The 15,103-nt window shown below is 37.8% G+C and overlaps 1 long non-coding RNA gene across 1 annotated transcript; it reads left to right on the top strand.

The window, feature by feature from the left end:
* The first annotated feature begins 107 nt into the window (after positions 1 to 107).
* On the top strand, positions 108 to 13,482 carry LOC138015798 (uncharacterized). The gene is made up of 2 exons (XR_011125644.1): positions 108 to 835; positions 12,579 to 13,482. It is a non-coding gene; the product is annotated as an uncharacterized lncRNA (long non-coding RNA).
* Positions 13,483 to 15,103: the final 1,621 nt, after the last annotated feature.

Below are 15,103 nucleotides of genomic sequence, written 5' to 3'. Positions count from 1 at the left end.
TTCTTTTCGCCTATTTGCTAACGCCTACAATAAACAGACGGCTGTAATTTTAAGCTCGCAAATGATTGGCTCGCCGAACAACCTTGAGATAGAGCTCGAGACAAGGCTTTCCTTTCAATTTTAGCTCTGTGAGGTCTGCCACGTTTGGTCTCAATTACATCGCCGTCGACCGAGATCTCGAAATAGACTTGTTTTGTGGTCGCACACGAACTTTAGCTAAAGCGTGATTTAGCATGCCTTAATCCCGATTTAAAGACGTAGTGCGCCCACAACCGCGGTCACCGAAGAGGAAACTGGCACAGCAAAACAACATACGAGGCAGAATCCTTTGCACAACAAAAACATGAGGTCATCCATTAGTCTGCCTTTCCGACTATCCGCCTTCGCTTGTATTTAGCCACTCCCAGGACAACCACGAGATCATTGCGTTCTCTATTTTGTCGAACACAATAATTGGGAAAAAATGGAAACATCCCAGATTCCTGTGACTTTGCGCTATCACGTAAGTTATGAAATTAAGATTTCTCAACTGGAGGTAGCGGAATATGATGGCGTGATTTTTGATTGTTGAGACCTTGGACGACAATCGTCCATATGGCATGTGTATCTACGTGAATATCGATCCGCTCATGGTGCATTGTCCACTGTGCAAACTTGGTATAATTGACAAAAGATTGAAGATTTTGCCAAATAGGATGCGACAACACAGTATTGACAATCCACTATGTGGAATTATGTCGAAGACCTTGCAATTTTGGGTCCCTGTTCTTTAGAAGTCTTATTTATACGAAGGCACCAGCTGCATTTTGGTTTGTTGCAAGCATCCACCAGTTATGTAAGTATTGCCTCTTCTAGTTTTGCTTTTCGATTTGGTTCTCACGACTGTGCATATATATGTATGTGTGTATGTATATTGATGTCTAGGATAGAGGTTAGGCTAAATTTGAAAAGTAAATCATTGGAAAAAGGTAGAGTTCCTATCGCGATATGATTTGTTAGAGTAAGAGACTAAGAGCTAATAGGTTTCTGTCGAGACCTAAGTTCATTCAGAATTTCAAACGTTGACCTTTCCGTCACACAAACTGAGAAAAAACATGTTTTGTTGCACGGACAGAGGTATCTGCCGAACACCGAAGGACCAATGGTCGGCTTTCAGTTATTATAGCCCGTGTTCAAATAGTCGTCTTTGAGTTCTGGTGGTGAAGATCTTCCGTAATGAGGTCTAAACACCAGTTTATGAATGCTTAGCTTTTACTTAATCGGTCGAAGCACCGATTTTAATCAGTAAATGGTTAGCTTTCAGTTTTTTTTAATCAGTGTATGTGTACATTTATTATCACCGAACACTGATTAGCATAGATGAGAACGTTCGTTTTGCCTTCCTGAAAAATATCCCTTTCAATGTGTGGCGCACCATCTTAGTACATTTTTCTTGGGTTGCAATTTAATGTCATTTTTCTTTGCGATTTCAAGGAACAGTAAACTAAACCGTTATCTGGCATTGCAGCAATGTTTAAACCACAGAAATACAATCTAGTTAACGAAATTAGCTATCTAAAGGAAATCACTTTTTTATTACGGTTTGGTGCTTCAGGGAAAGGTTAAATATAAGGTCGTTCGGCTCTTGTTCAAAATTGTGTCTAGCTGCGACAGACATCTTGTTTTCGCAGAAAAATCGGAAGACTAAGAGCGCTTTCCTTTTGTCAGAACTGGCCGGCCAGACCTGTCAGTTTGCAAAGAAAGTGCAACAGTTTGAGCGAACGCTTGCATGATAATTCCTCGCATTCTTGTCCGGCGGGAGCAGAATTTATCAATTGAATGAATTTGATTAGTGTGTGGATACGAATAGCTGCCGATTCTCTACGCGGTATAAGCACTAGAATAATTGACCACAAGACAAATGCAAATGGACATACATTATTTTTGTACCTAATTATTGCTGGACATGCTTTTGGGTGAAATTCTCTCGAAGGTTTTATCACAATTAAAACAATCTATAGTAAAGGTAAAGAAATTAACGCACAAACTCCTGGAGCTGTAAGATTTCAAAATAGAGAAAATTGCAGTTCTTGTTCTTTTTTAATAGGGTTTACATTGAAGGTTAACCGGTACAACCAAAAACGAATTTCATTGGGGATGTCGGCAATGTTATCCAAGGATTGTTCTTATTAGACGATTTTGATACACTGTTTCAAACACCAGTTTCCAAGCCGCCGTTTTGTGCGCGAAGAACATGGCATCTTGAGAAACGAAAGAGGCGAATCAAAGGCGAATCTCAGTGGAAAAATCTGCAAGGAAGCTTCCTTCTTGTAGCCTTATAAGTCCTTTGCAATTAACACTATTAAAGCGGTACTTGATCAAATTTTCCTTGTTTGTCTTTGGATTTAACTGCCATAACACAATTTTCAAGCTACTGAACATTCAGGGAATCCAACAAATTGTTGATGAAGGGATGGATTTTACTGTATCTCATAGACTTATTAAATTGCTCATAATTTATAGTCATTAATTCAAATGATCAGCTACTCGCCCTAACATTGTCAGACGGAGAACACGACGCATTTGTCAGAATTATTTACTATCAGAAAATGTTCTTATTGCTTTGGGAAGAGAGTTGCTGGTCTGGCTTTAAGACGCGCAACTTTGAGTTGTTTGGTTTTGGATAGAAGAAATTAATTTGAGTTTCAGATTAGATATCAATGGTATCCATTTTTTATCAAGATATGCAACAAGTTCAAACAGTATAGGTCGGTGAATAAGTCTTTAACATGGTTCAACTTCACACAAAATTTATAAATTGTTACAATAGATTCCCAGATATATAACGTGCACATTTAATACCCTGGATATCATCCGGTTTACTGAAAAAAAAACTTAAAATTTGAAATGAGTAGAGCCGTTGCTCAGAAATTTGAAGTACAAGATACTCAATCGGGTCATACCAAGGCGAGGAACGTAAGATTACCTTGCAGTTACACGAAAATCCTTCTCCCAGCTACTTAAGCTTAAGTCAAGTTGCTACCTGCGAACCTCGAAAACGTTACAAAATGAATATTTTCAAAGCAACGTCTTAGGGCCCAATAAACTGCTCCTGATTTAAAATTGGATCTCTTTCTAGCTCACTAATCGTCGCATAGAACCGGAAACCAGTTGATGGGTTGCAAACATGAATCAACAGTTACTGTTTCTTGATGTCATAGTAAACGAATCTCTCCCAACCATATATATTTGCCAAACGGAATTCTTTGCTGTATGGAGTTAGGTCTTACACGAATCTTTGTGCGTAATTTGCACGGAGAATCTGTCTTAACTGATTGTTTCAAGGTGACTTTATACGCAATGCATTTTGTTATTCGTCTGTAACTTACAGAAGGTCTCCAAGAACGCTCAATAGAGAAAAGAAACGAAAAGCCAGAAGGAGATTGGGAAAGAAGAACTTTGAAAGTTATGTTGTGTGCATGGAATTTGGTTACAAAGATGGTGTTGAGAAATGAAGTCAACCATGCATGGCTTGAATTCTTTTCATGACTCAATGTGAATTCTCATCTATATTCCAAGGTCATTTGTTAACGGTAACTTTAGCTCATTTTTTGCCCGAACGAAGGAACGAAACGAACGAAAGGAACGAAAGGAACGAAAACAGATGTGAGTGATTCTATCTGTAAATATCAGTCATCTGAGGAGGTTTCCAAAAAATCCCAACGAGTTTCTATACATATAACACCCATTTGTGTGCTCCATGATCTGCAAGTCTGAATCTATTTTCAGATACGTAGTTAAATGTCTTTACTTTGCTACGAGCTTGTTAAGCGCAGAATTTGTCATTTCAACGTATCTAATCGAAATCAGTCCTTCGACTGTATTACCATGCGGTGATACAATAGATGAGAGAAATTCACTTTTCCTTCGACAACTTCGCTCTTACGGGTGACATGATACAACTAAATCGAAAGATGTGGTACTCAAGAAGAAACGATAAATTACTTAATATGCCAGAGTCTAACCAAATCTTCGTTCGAGTTTCGTTCAAACATGGATGCTTCCTTTCGTCAGACTTCGTTTTAATTCTTTAAGTTACATGCTTAAGTCACTGCAATTACTATTTTATTATCGTAACATTTCGCAGCCGCAGTTCAGATTTTTGGCAGAAATATCTCTTTATGCCATGCACTGATGAATCACAATTCTGAAGAGCAGAGTAACAGGAAGGAGGTAAAGAAATTAACGGGGCTACTCTTGTAAGCTTTCAAAATGGAGAAAAGTGCAATTCTTGTTCTTTTTTAATAGGGTTTACATTGAAGGTTAACACACTCATTGGTACAACAAAAACGAATTTTAATGGAAATGTCGACAATGTTATCCAAGGATTGTCCTTATTAGTCGATTTGCGAAGCACTAACTCAATGATACCCTATTTTACACACCAGTTTCCCAGCTGCAATTTTGCTCACGAAGAATATGCGAACTTGGGAAATGGGAGAATGCGACAGGAGTCAAAGGTGAATGTCAGTACTCGTCAGAATTCTTTAAAGGATGGTCATAGGGAAATATTGCTTTAAGTAAGAATTACATCCAGTGATTTCTTTGAGCGTTGGAATCTTTTGTTGAATTTTTTTTTTTTTTTTGTAGTAGCGAAGCTAGGGATTGTAAGCAATTGATCCGCAGACTTTGAGGGAGTGATTTTATTAAAAGTAGCGAAGATGTAATTGCAAACATGCATAACATGGAAGAGGTGTAGTTTATTCTCCGTATCGACTATTTGCTTCCTAACATCATACTTACCTTCGCTGCTGGAATATTTACATCGAACCAAGCATGAAAAGCATTTACACTATGAACACTATTAAAGCGGTACTTAATTAAATATTTCTTCCTTTGCCTTTGGATTTAACTGCCACAACACAATTTTCAAGCTACTGAACATTCAGTGAATCCAACAAATTGTTGATGAAGGGATGGATTTTACTGTATCTCATAGACATATTCGAATAATTGTTCATAATTCATAGTAATCAATTCAAATGATCAGCTACTCGCCCTAAACATTGTCAGACGGAGAAGACGACGTATTTGTCAGACTGATTTACTATAAGAAAATGTTCTTATTGCTTTGGGAAGAGAGCCTTGCTGATCTGGTTTTAAGATGCGAAGGTTTGAGTTGTTTGGTTTTGGATAGAAGAAATTAATTTGAGTTTTGGATAAGATACCAATGGTAGCCATTTTTAATCAAGATATGCAACTAGTTTAAACAGTATAGGTTGGTCAATAAGTCTCTAACATGGTTCAACTTCACGCAAAATTTATAAATTGTTACAATAGATTCCCAGATATATAACGTGGGCATTTAATACCCGGGATATCATCCGGTTTACTGAAAAAGATACTTATAAACTGAACTAGAGCTGTTGTTCAGAAATTCGAAATACAAGATAGACAGTCGTATCATACCAACGCAAAGAACGTAAGATTACTTTGCAGTTACACGAAAATCCTTCTCCCTGCTAATGAAGCATAAGTCAAGCTGCTACCTGCGAACCTCAAAAAGTTACAAAATGAATATATTCAAAGGAAAGTTTCGTTCAAACCTTGGTTTTTTTCTTTTGTCAGACTTCATTTTGTCAGACTGACATGCTTCGGTCACTACAATGACTTTTAATATCGTAGCATTTCGCATCCGCAGTTCAGATTTTTGGCAGAAATATTTCTTCATGCCATGCACTGATGAATCACAATTCTGAAGAGGAGAGTAACAGGAAGGAGGTAAAGAAATTAGCGGAGAAACTCTTGTAAGCTTTCAAAATAGAGAAAAGTGCAGTTGTTGTTCTTTTTTATTGGGTTTACATTGAGGGTTAACACACTCACCGGTACAACAAAAACGAATTTCAATGGGAATGTCGGCAATCACGTTTTCGGAGGATTGTCCCCATTAGACGATTTGTGAAGCTTTTATTCAATGATAATCTATTTCACACACCAGTTTCCAAGCTGCGATTTTGCGCACGAAGAATATGCGATCTCGAGAAACTTAAGAACGCGACAGGATTCAAAGGGGAATCTCACTTCTCGTCAGAGTTTTTTAAAAGATGGTCATAGGGAAATAAAGCTTTAAGTAAGAATTACATCCAGAGCTTATTTCGAGCGCCGGAATCTTTTGCCGAATATTTTCTATTGTAGCGAGTCTAGGGGTTGTTAGCCACTGATCCGCAGACTTTGATGTAGTGATTTTATTAAAAGTGGCGAAGATGTAATTGCAAACATAGTGTTAACATAGAAGAGGTGTATTTTATTCTGCGTATCGATTATTTGCTTCCTAACACCATACTTCCCTTCGCTGTTGGGATATTTACATCGAACCAAGCATGGAAAGCATGATTAGTGTGTGGATACGAATCAAAAATATTGTAAATGAGATTTACAAGTAACCAATTATGATAGCAAATTGGCGACTTCTCGAAATAATTCCGGTTAAAGACACTTTGTGTATGACTCCTAAGCCGATTCTCTACACTGTATAAGCACCAGAATAATTGACCACAAGACAAATGGAAATGCACATGCATAATGTTTGTAGCTAATTATTGCTGGACATGCTTTTGAGTGGGATTTCTCTTGAACGTTTTATCACAATTAGAACAATCTATAAGGAAGCTTGCTTTTTGTATCCGTATAAGTCCTTTCAATTAACACTATTAAAAGGGCACTTAATTAAATATTCCTTCGTTTGTCTTTGGATTTAACTGCCATGACACATTTTCAAGCTACTGAACATTCAGTGTATCAAACACATTGTTAATGAAGGGGTGGATTTTACTGTATCTCATAGACTTATTCGAATAATTGTTTATAATTCATAGTCATCAATTTAAATGATCAGCTACTCGCCCTAACATTGTCAGACGGAGAAGATGACGTATTTGTCAGACTTATTTACTATCAGAAAATGTTTTTATTGCTTTGGGAAGAGAGTTGCTGATCTGGCTTTAAGATGCGCAGCTTTGAGTTGTTTGGTTTTGGATAGACGAAATTAATTTGAGTTTCAGATAAGATATCAATGGTAGCCATTTTTTATCAAGATATGCAACTAGTTCAAACAGTATAGGTCGGTCAATAAATCTCTAACATGGTTCAACTTCACACAAAATTTATAAATTGTTACAATTGATTCCCAGATATATAACTTGGACATTTATACCGGTTTACTGAAAAAGATACTTAGAAATTGAACTGAGTAGAGCTGTTGTTCAGAAATTTGAAATACAAGATAGACTGTCGTATCATACGAAGGCGAAGAACGTAAGATTACTTAGCAGTTACACGAAAATCCTCCTGCCAGCTAATTAACCTTAAGTCAAGTTGCTTCCTGCGAGCCTCGAAAACGTTATAAAATGATTATTTTCAAAGGAACGTTTTGTGGCCCAATAAAATGCTCCTGATTTAAAATTGGATCTCTTTCTAGCTCCCTAATCGTCGCATAGAGCCGGAAACCAGTTGATGGGTTGCAAACTTGAATCAACAATTACTGTTTCTTGATGTCATAGTAAACAAATCTCTCCCAACCATAGCAAATAAATTTATATTTGCCAAACGGAATGCTTTGCTGTGTGGAGTTAGGTCTTACACGAATGTTTGTGCGTAATTTGTATGGAGACCTCGTACGCAATGCATTTTCGTATTCGTTTATAACTTAGAGAAGGTATCTAAGAACGCTCATTAAATAAAAAGAAATGAAAAGGGAGAAGGAGAATGATTTTGAAAGAAGAACTCTGAAAGTTATGTTGTGTGCATGGAGTTTGGATACAAAGACGTTTTTGGGAAATGAAGTTAACCCTGCACGGCTTGAATTGAATTTCTTTTCATGACTCAATGTGAATTCTCATCTATATTCCAAGGTTATGTGTTAACGATAACTGTTATTTAAGGAACGAAAAGAGATATGAGTGATTCTATCTGTAAATATCAGTAATCTGAGGAGGTTTCCAAAAAAATCCCAACGAATTTCTACATATATAACACTCATTTGTCTGTTCCTTGATGTTCAAGTCTGAATCCATTCCCAGATACGTAGTTAAATGTCTTAACTTTGCTACTGGCTTGTTAAGCGGAGAATTTGTCATTTCATTGTATATAATCGAAACCCGTCCTTCGACTGTATTTTCTGTGCCCTTTTAGAATAGATGACAGAAAATCACTTTTAGTTCGACAGCTTTGTTTTAACGGGTGACAGGATACAAAGAAGTCGAAAGATGTTGTACTCAAGAAGAAACAAGAAGTAACTTAATATGTCAAAGTCGAAAAAAATCTTCGAAGCGAGCAATTGCCACCGATATTTTACTACCATGCGTTGTTCATTACTCTTTTTGCAACCAGTCAACGAGACAGTACAGTTAAGAGAATGAACGGTTGAATTGGACGTTCGAAGGCTCTAAAATATGAAATGGTAAATATGCATTAGGAGTCCGAAAGGATGGCTTAAAATTAATTGAATTCTTGCTTACCCGTTCACCTCACCCATGTTTTGTCTTTTATCTCCACTTGAAAGAAAAATAAAAACGAACCTATATATATATATTTGTCGTGAGGTCCAACAAGAAAGGGTTGGTTTAGTCAACGATCGTTAATTGAAACTTACGCTCGCAATAGGTAAATTAGAATAGCATAGAGCCCAAGATATAGACATCGGCCGTGGGTTCAAGTTTCGTTCAAACCTTGCCCCAGTTGTTCAAACGATGGAGAGCGCTATCCGCTGGATAAATCACTATCCACTGGATAACTCAGTTGGCTTTGCTAGTGTTTATCAGCTGGATAGTGGTTTATCCGGTGGATGGCGCTATCAATCGTTTGAACAACTGGGGCCTGGTTGTTTTCTTTTGTCAGACTTCGTTTTGTCAGACTTACATGCTTCGGTCACTGCAATGACTTTTAATATCGCAACATTAGGCATCCGCTGCTCAGATTTTTGGCAGAAATATTTCTTCATGCTATGCACTGATGAAACACAATCCTGAAGAGGAGAGTAACAGGAAGGAGGTAAAGAAATTAGCGGAAAAAATCTTGTAAGCTTTCAAAATAGAGAAAAGTGCAGTTGTTGTTCTTTTTTATTGGGTTTACATTGAGGGTTAACACACTCACCGGTACAACAAAAACGAATTTCAATGGGAATGTCGGCAATCACGTTTTCGGAGGATTGTCCCTATTAGACGATTTGTGAAGCACTTATTCAATGATAATCTATTTCACACACCAGTTTCCAAGCTGCGATTTTGCGCACGAAGAATATGCGATCTCGAGAATCTTTAAGAAAGCGAACGCGACAGGATTCAAAGGGGAATCTCACTTCTCGTCAGAGTTTTTTAAAAGACGGTCATAGGGAAATGAAGCTTTAAGTAAGAATTACATCCAGAGCTTATTTCGAGCGCCGGAATCTTTTGTCGAATATTTTCTATTGTAGCGAGTCTAGGGATTGTTAGCCACTGATCCGCAGACTTTGATGTAGTGATTTTATTAAAAGTGGGGAAGATGTAATTGCAAGCATAGTGTTAACATAGAAGAGGTGTAGTTTATTCTGCGTATCGATTATTTGCTTCCTAACACCATACTTCCCTTCGCTGTTGGGATATTTACATCGAACCAAGCATGGAAAGCATGATTAGTGTGTGGATACGAATCAAAAATATTGTAAATGAGATTTACAAGTAACCAATTATGATAACAAATTGGTGACTTCTCGAAATAATTCCGGGTTGAAGACACTTCCTGTATGACTCCTTAGCCGATCCTCTACACTGTATAAGCACCAGAACAATTGACCACAAGACAAATGCAAATGGTCATGCTTTTGGGTGAGATTTCTCTCGAAGGTTTTATCACAATTAGAACAATCTATAAGGAAGCTTGCTTCTTGCATCCTTATAAGTCCTTTGCAATTATTACTATTAAAGCGGTACTTAATTAAATATTCATTGTTTGTCTTTGGATTTAACTGCCATAACACTGAACATTCAGTGAATCAAACAAATGGCTGATGAAGGGAAGGATTTTACTGTATCTCATAGACTTATTCAATTGTTCATAATTCATAGTCATCAATTCAAATGATCAGCTACTCGCGTAGACAGAGAAGACGACGCATTTGTCAGACTTATTTACTATGAGAAAATGTTGTTATTGCTTTGGAAAAAGAGTTGCTGATCTGGCTTTAAGATGCGCAGCTTTAAGTTGTTTGGTTTTGGATAGACGGAATTTATTTGAGTTTCAGATAAGATATCAATAGTAGCCATTTTTAATCAAGATATGCAACTAGTTCAAACAGTATAGGTCGGTGAATAAGTCTCTAACATGGTTGAACTTCACACAAAATTTATAAATTGTTACAATAGATTCCCAGATATAAAACGTAGACATTTAATACCCTGGATATCATCCGGTTTACTGAAAAAGAAACTTAAAAATTGAACTGAGTAGAGCTGTTGTTCAGAAATTTGAACTGCAAGATACATAGTCGTGTCATACCGAGGCGAAGAACGTAAGATTACTTTGCAATTGCACGAAAATCATTCGCCCTGCTAATTAAGCTAATTAAAAGTCAAGTTGCTACCTGGGAACCTCGAAAACGTTATAAAATGATTATTTTCAAAGGAACGTCTTGGGGCCCAATAAGATGCTTCTGATTTAAGATTGGATCTCTTTCTAGCTCCCTAATCGTAGCATACAGCCGGAAACAAGTTGATGGGTTGCAAACTTGAATCAACTATTACTGTTTTTTGATGTCATAGTAAAAAAAATCTCTCTCAAGCATAGCAAATAAATTTATATTTGCCAAACGGAATTCTTTGCTGTGTGGAGTTAGGTCTTACAAGAATCTTTGTGCGTAATTTGCTCGTAGAATCTGTCTTGGATGTTTGTTTCATGGTGACTTTATACGCAATGCTTTTCCTTATTCGTCTATAACTTACTGAAGGTATCTAAAACCGCTCAATAGGGAAAAAGAAATGTAAAGCGAGAAGGAGATTTGGAAAGAAGAACTCTGAAGGTTATGTTGTGTTCATGGAGTTTGTTTACAAAGATGGTATTGGGAAGTGAAGTCAACGCTGCACGGCTTGAATTCTTTTTGACTTAATGTGAATTCTCATTCCAAGGTTATGTGTTAACGGTAACTATTTCTTCAGGAACGAAAACAGATATGAGTGATTCTATCTGTAAATATCAGTAAACTGAGGAGGTTTCCAAAAACCCCAACGAATTTCTACATATATAACACCCATTTGTCTGTTCCTTGATCTTCAAGTCTGAATCCATTCCCAGACACGTAGTTAAATGTCTTAACTTTGCTACCGGCTTGTTAAGCGGAGAATTTGTCATTTCATTGTATATAATCGAAATCGGTCCTTCGACTGTATTTTCCATGCAGTGATACAATAGATGACAGAAATTCACTTTTAGCTCGACAACTTTGCTCTTAAGGGGGACATGATACAACGAAATCGAAAGATGTTGTACTCAAGAAGAAACAAAAAGTAACTTAATATGTTAAAGTCGAAAAAAATCTTCGAAGCGAACAGTTGGCACCGATATTTTACTACCATGCGTTGTTCATTGCTCCTTTTTCAACCAGTGAACGAGACAGTACACCTAAGAGAAAGAAAAGTTGAATTGAACGTTCGAAGGCTCTAAACTAAATATAAATAAATATGCATTAGGAGTCCGAACGGATGGCTTACAATTAATTGAATTATTTCTTACCCGTTCACCTCACCCATGTTTTTTCGCTTATTTCCAGTTGAAAGAAAACGAAAAATTAACCCATAAATATATATATTTGTCCTGAGGTCCCACTAGAAAGGGTTGGTTTAGTCAAAGATCTTTAATTTAAACGTTCGCTCGCAATAGCTCAATTTGAATAGCGGCATAGAGCCCACGATATATTCATCGGCCGTGGGTTTAAGTTTCGTTAAAACCTGGTTGTTTCCTTTTGTCAGGCTTCGTTTTTAACTTTTTAAGTTACATGCCTCAGTCTCTGCCATGACCATTTCAATATCGAATTATTTCACATCCACAGTTCAGATATATTTGGCAGAAATATTTCTTCATGCCCTGCACTGATGAATCACAATTCTGAAGAGCAGGGTAACAGGAACGAGGTAAACAAAATAAATGGAGAAACTCTTGTAGCTTTTCAAAATCGAGAAAAGTACAGTTCTTGTTCTTTTTTAAATAGGGTTTACATTGAAGGTTACATCCAGTGTTTTTTTCGAGCGCCGGAATCTTTTGTCCAATATTTTTTGTTGTAGCGAGGCTAGGGGATGTTATTAGCAATTGATCCGCAGACTTTGATGGAGAGATTTCCTTGCCCTGCTTTATGCTTTCCAAAGTCCCAAACGGGGTACCCTTTAGTGGAGCTGAGTGTTTGTTTCCAGCTTGTTGGTTGGCCATAGGATACAGCTGTCAAGCCTATTCAGGCTCTGCACGGCGCGTGTTATAACCTTGATTACAAGTTTCTTATGGCTAACAAATTTTGACAATGCCTTCCGCTACATTTTCCGGTAGCACAAGTTCATTGGTTATGATGATTCTCTTCTTAGGAAAGCAAAACACTGAAAACACTGCAACCACGGATTAAAGGGTATCCATGGTAATGAATTGAGTGTGACTTGGCTTCCCAGCAGATATCACCGAAGCACGATGCAAAAGACGAGATGTTCAGTGGAGGCGGAATAATAATCGTAGTTTTCAATAAGCTGGTATTTGGGAGACGTACTTTAGTACAGAGCCCGTACAATTAAACAACAGTTGCAGCAGAAACTAAATGATTCCAATTGGCATCTGGAAATGGGTTCTTAACGTCTAACTCATGATGAGAACTTATTTTATCAAGTTAAGTACAGATCATACTAATTGGGTAGAAGACGGCATTGAGGTGAAATGTCAAATGTTCATTTCCATGGCGAATATTGCCGAACAAGGTCCTGATCATGAAAATTAGTGTTCATCGTTTGGTCCCCTTACGTGCTTGCATTTCACTGAATTGGTATCTAGCGCCCGGCCGTATTTGAAATATGTTTTTGCGTAGACTGCTAGATGACGCCCGTGAGGAGTATTTGGTACTGAGTTGTGTTCATGCTTCAATGAATGCCTGCTTTAACTTAAGAAAGTTAGAAATTGGCTCATAACCTCTTGAGATGTTCTCAGCCCATATCATAAATTCAGTTTCATTGCGAAAAGAAGAATGCAGCTTGAAGATATTTTGACTGGACTTCTGTGCAAACAATCAATTCCCGACTGAAATAACATCAATGATGCAAAGATGACAGACAGTCGAATATTGGCGATTTCCATGCAAAGATTATGCTACGAATGCAGAAAATTCGATTTCTACCTGACAATTTTCGAGGTCGCTGCCTCAACACGCTTAGTGCATTACAATAGCGAATTATTAAAATGTAATGCTTTATTTAGGGTTGTACTAATAAAGGAATTAGCGACAAAGCCCAGCATTCCTCTGGTGATTAAATGTTTCCACATACCTGCTAATATGATGAAGTATATCCGCGTGCCATATTCAAGAGCAAGATTACCCTTGACTGTATATCGTTTTTTGAGAAAGATTACTCCTTCTCAGGCTAATTAAGGGCGTGGCTGAGCCACTACAAAGGACCCCCGCAGGGAATTTAGAAACTCCTATTTTTAATGAATTAAACAAAGTTTATTGTTCAATAGATTGATCACGTTTTTCATGTGACTGGGTTAAACGAATGCCATTTGTGACATTTGTGACAGTGCTTGTCAGTACCCCGTTGTATCACTTGCCCTGTGACTTCACAAAATGAGTATTCAATAATGGGGGAAGTTTCGCCTCATAATTTTGAAACCCTTTGGCAAAAAATTAATAAGCAGAACTGTGCGGGTCCGCAAATGATCCCAACCTCGTTCCCAGGGACTCCATGCACAGAGACCCTGGGGACGAGGTTGAAATGATCCCAGGACCGCAAATGATCTCAGAACCGCAAACGATCCCCAAACTGTACCGCAAATGATCCCGGAACGCAAATTATCTCCATTTTGGGCCGCAAATGACCCTGAAAAAAAAATGAAGTAAGGAATGGCATGGAGGGTGGAATGGTCGGCATAGAAAATTAATGTGAAGAGTGCTCACAACAGGTTCTGCCTCATTATAGTTTTTCAGACTGCATTTTGTTTCTTACCATGCTGTTATAAATTTGCCACATTTAATTATCGGATACAATCATCAAACAACTAACTTGGAAGCAGTTTTAACTGATTGTGACCAGGGACTCGTTTCTCGTACCCTGCATTTGTTTGCCAGATTTGTTCGAATATCCCGACTGTTTGTTCGAGAAACGGGCCCCTGGTCACAATCAGTTTAGAATTGCGTCCAAGTTAGTTTTTGATGATTGTATCGGATAATTAAATGTGGCAAATTTATAACAGCGTGGTAAGAAACAAAATGCAGTCTTTCTGGAAATCTATGACGAGGCAGAAACCTGTTGTGAGCCATGATTTAAGGTGGTTTTAATAAATTAAAATAAGAGCTCTTCACATTAATTCTCTATCCAGACCATTCCACCCTCCATGCCATTCCTTACTTTTTTTTCGGGATCATATGCCGTCCAAAATGGGGATAATTTGCGTTCCGGGATCATTTGCGGTCCAATATAATATGTGGATCATTTGCGGTCCTGGTATCATTTGCGGTACAGTTTGGGAATCGTTTGTGGTTCTGGGATCATTTGCGGACCCGTACAGAACTACTTGAGTCATGCTCTGCTTGGTATGGTTACATTTGTAATTTCAATGAGCACGTTGGCAAAACCAGGATCGGATCGGATCGTATCGGATCGGATGGGATCGACAAAACTCGGAACGGATCAATAACAAAATTCCCGCCAAAAGTAGACAAATGAGGTCCCTGGGTTACCAGTTAAAGTTACTTCCCACCTTGGCGGGTGTCCTTTGGGAAAAATTTCGTACGCGCCTTAGTTTTAATAAAATCCTTACAAACTATACATCAGAAGAAAGCTTAATAAATGTAGACAGTTTTTTATGCAAGGACCGGCTGAACAAAAAACAATTGCCGGATCTTCCGAGA

This window comes from Montipora capricornis, chromosome 9 (assembly GCF_036669925.1).
Source record: "Montipora capricornis isolate CH-2021 chromosome 9, ASM3666992v2, whole genome shotgun sequence".
Taxonomy (NCBI): Eukaryota; Metazoa; Cnidaria; class Anthozoa; order Scleractinia; family Acroporidae; genus Montipora; species Montipora capricornis.
The sequence above is the reverse complement of the archived record's forward strand: the minus strand, read 5'-3'. Positions and strand labels throughout refer to the sequence as shown.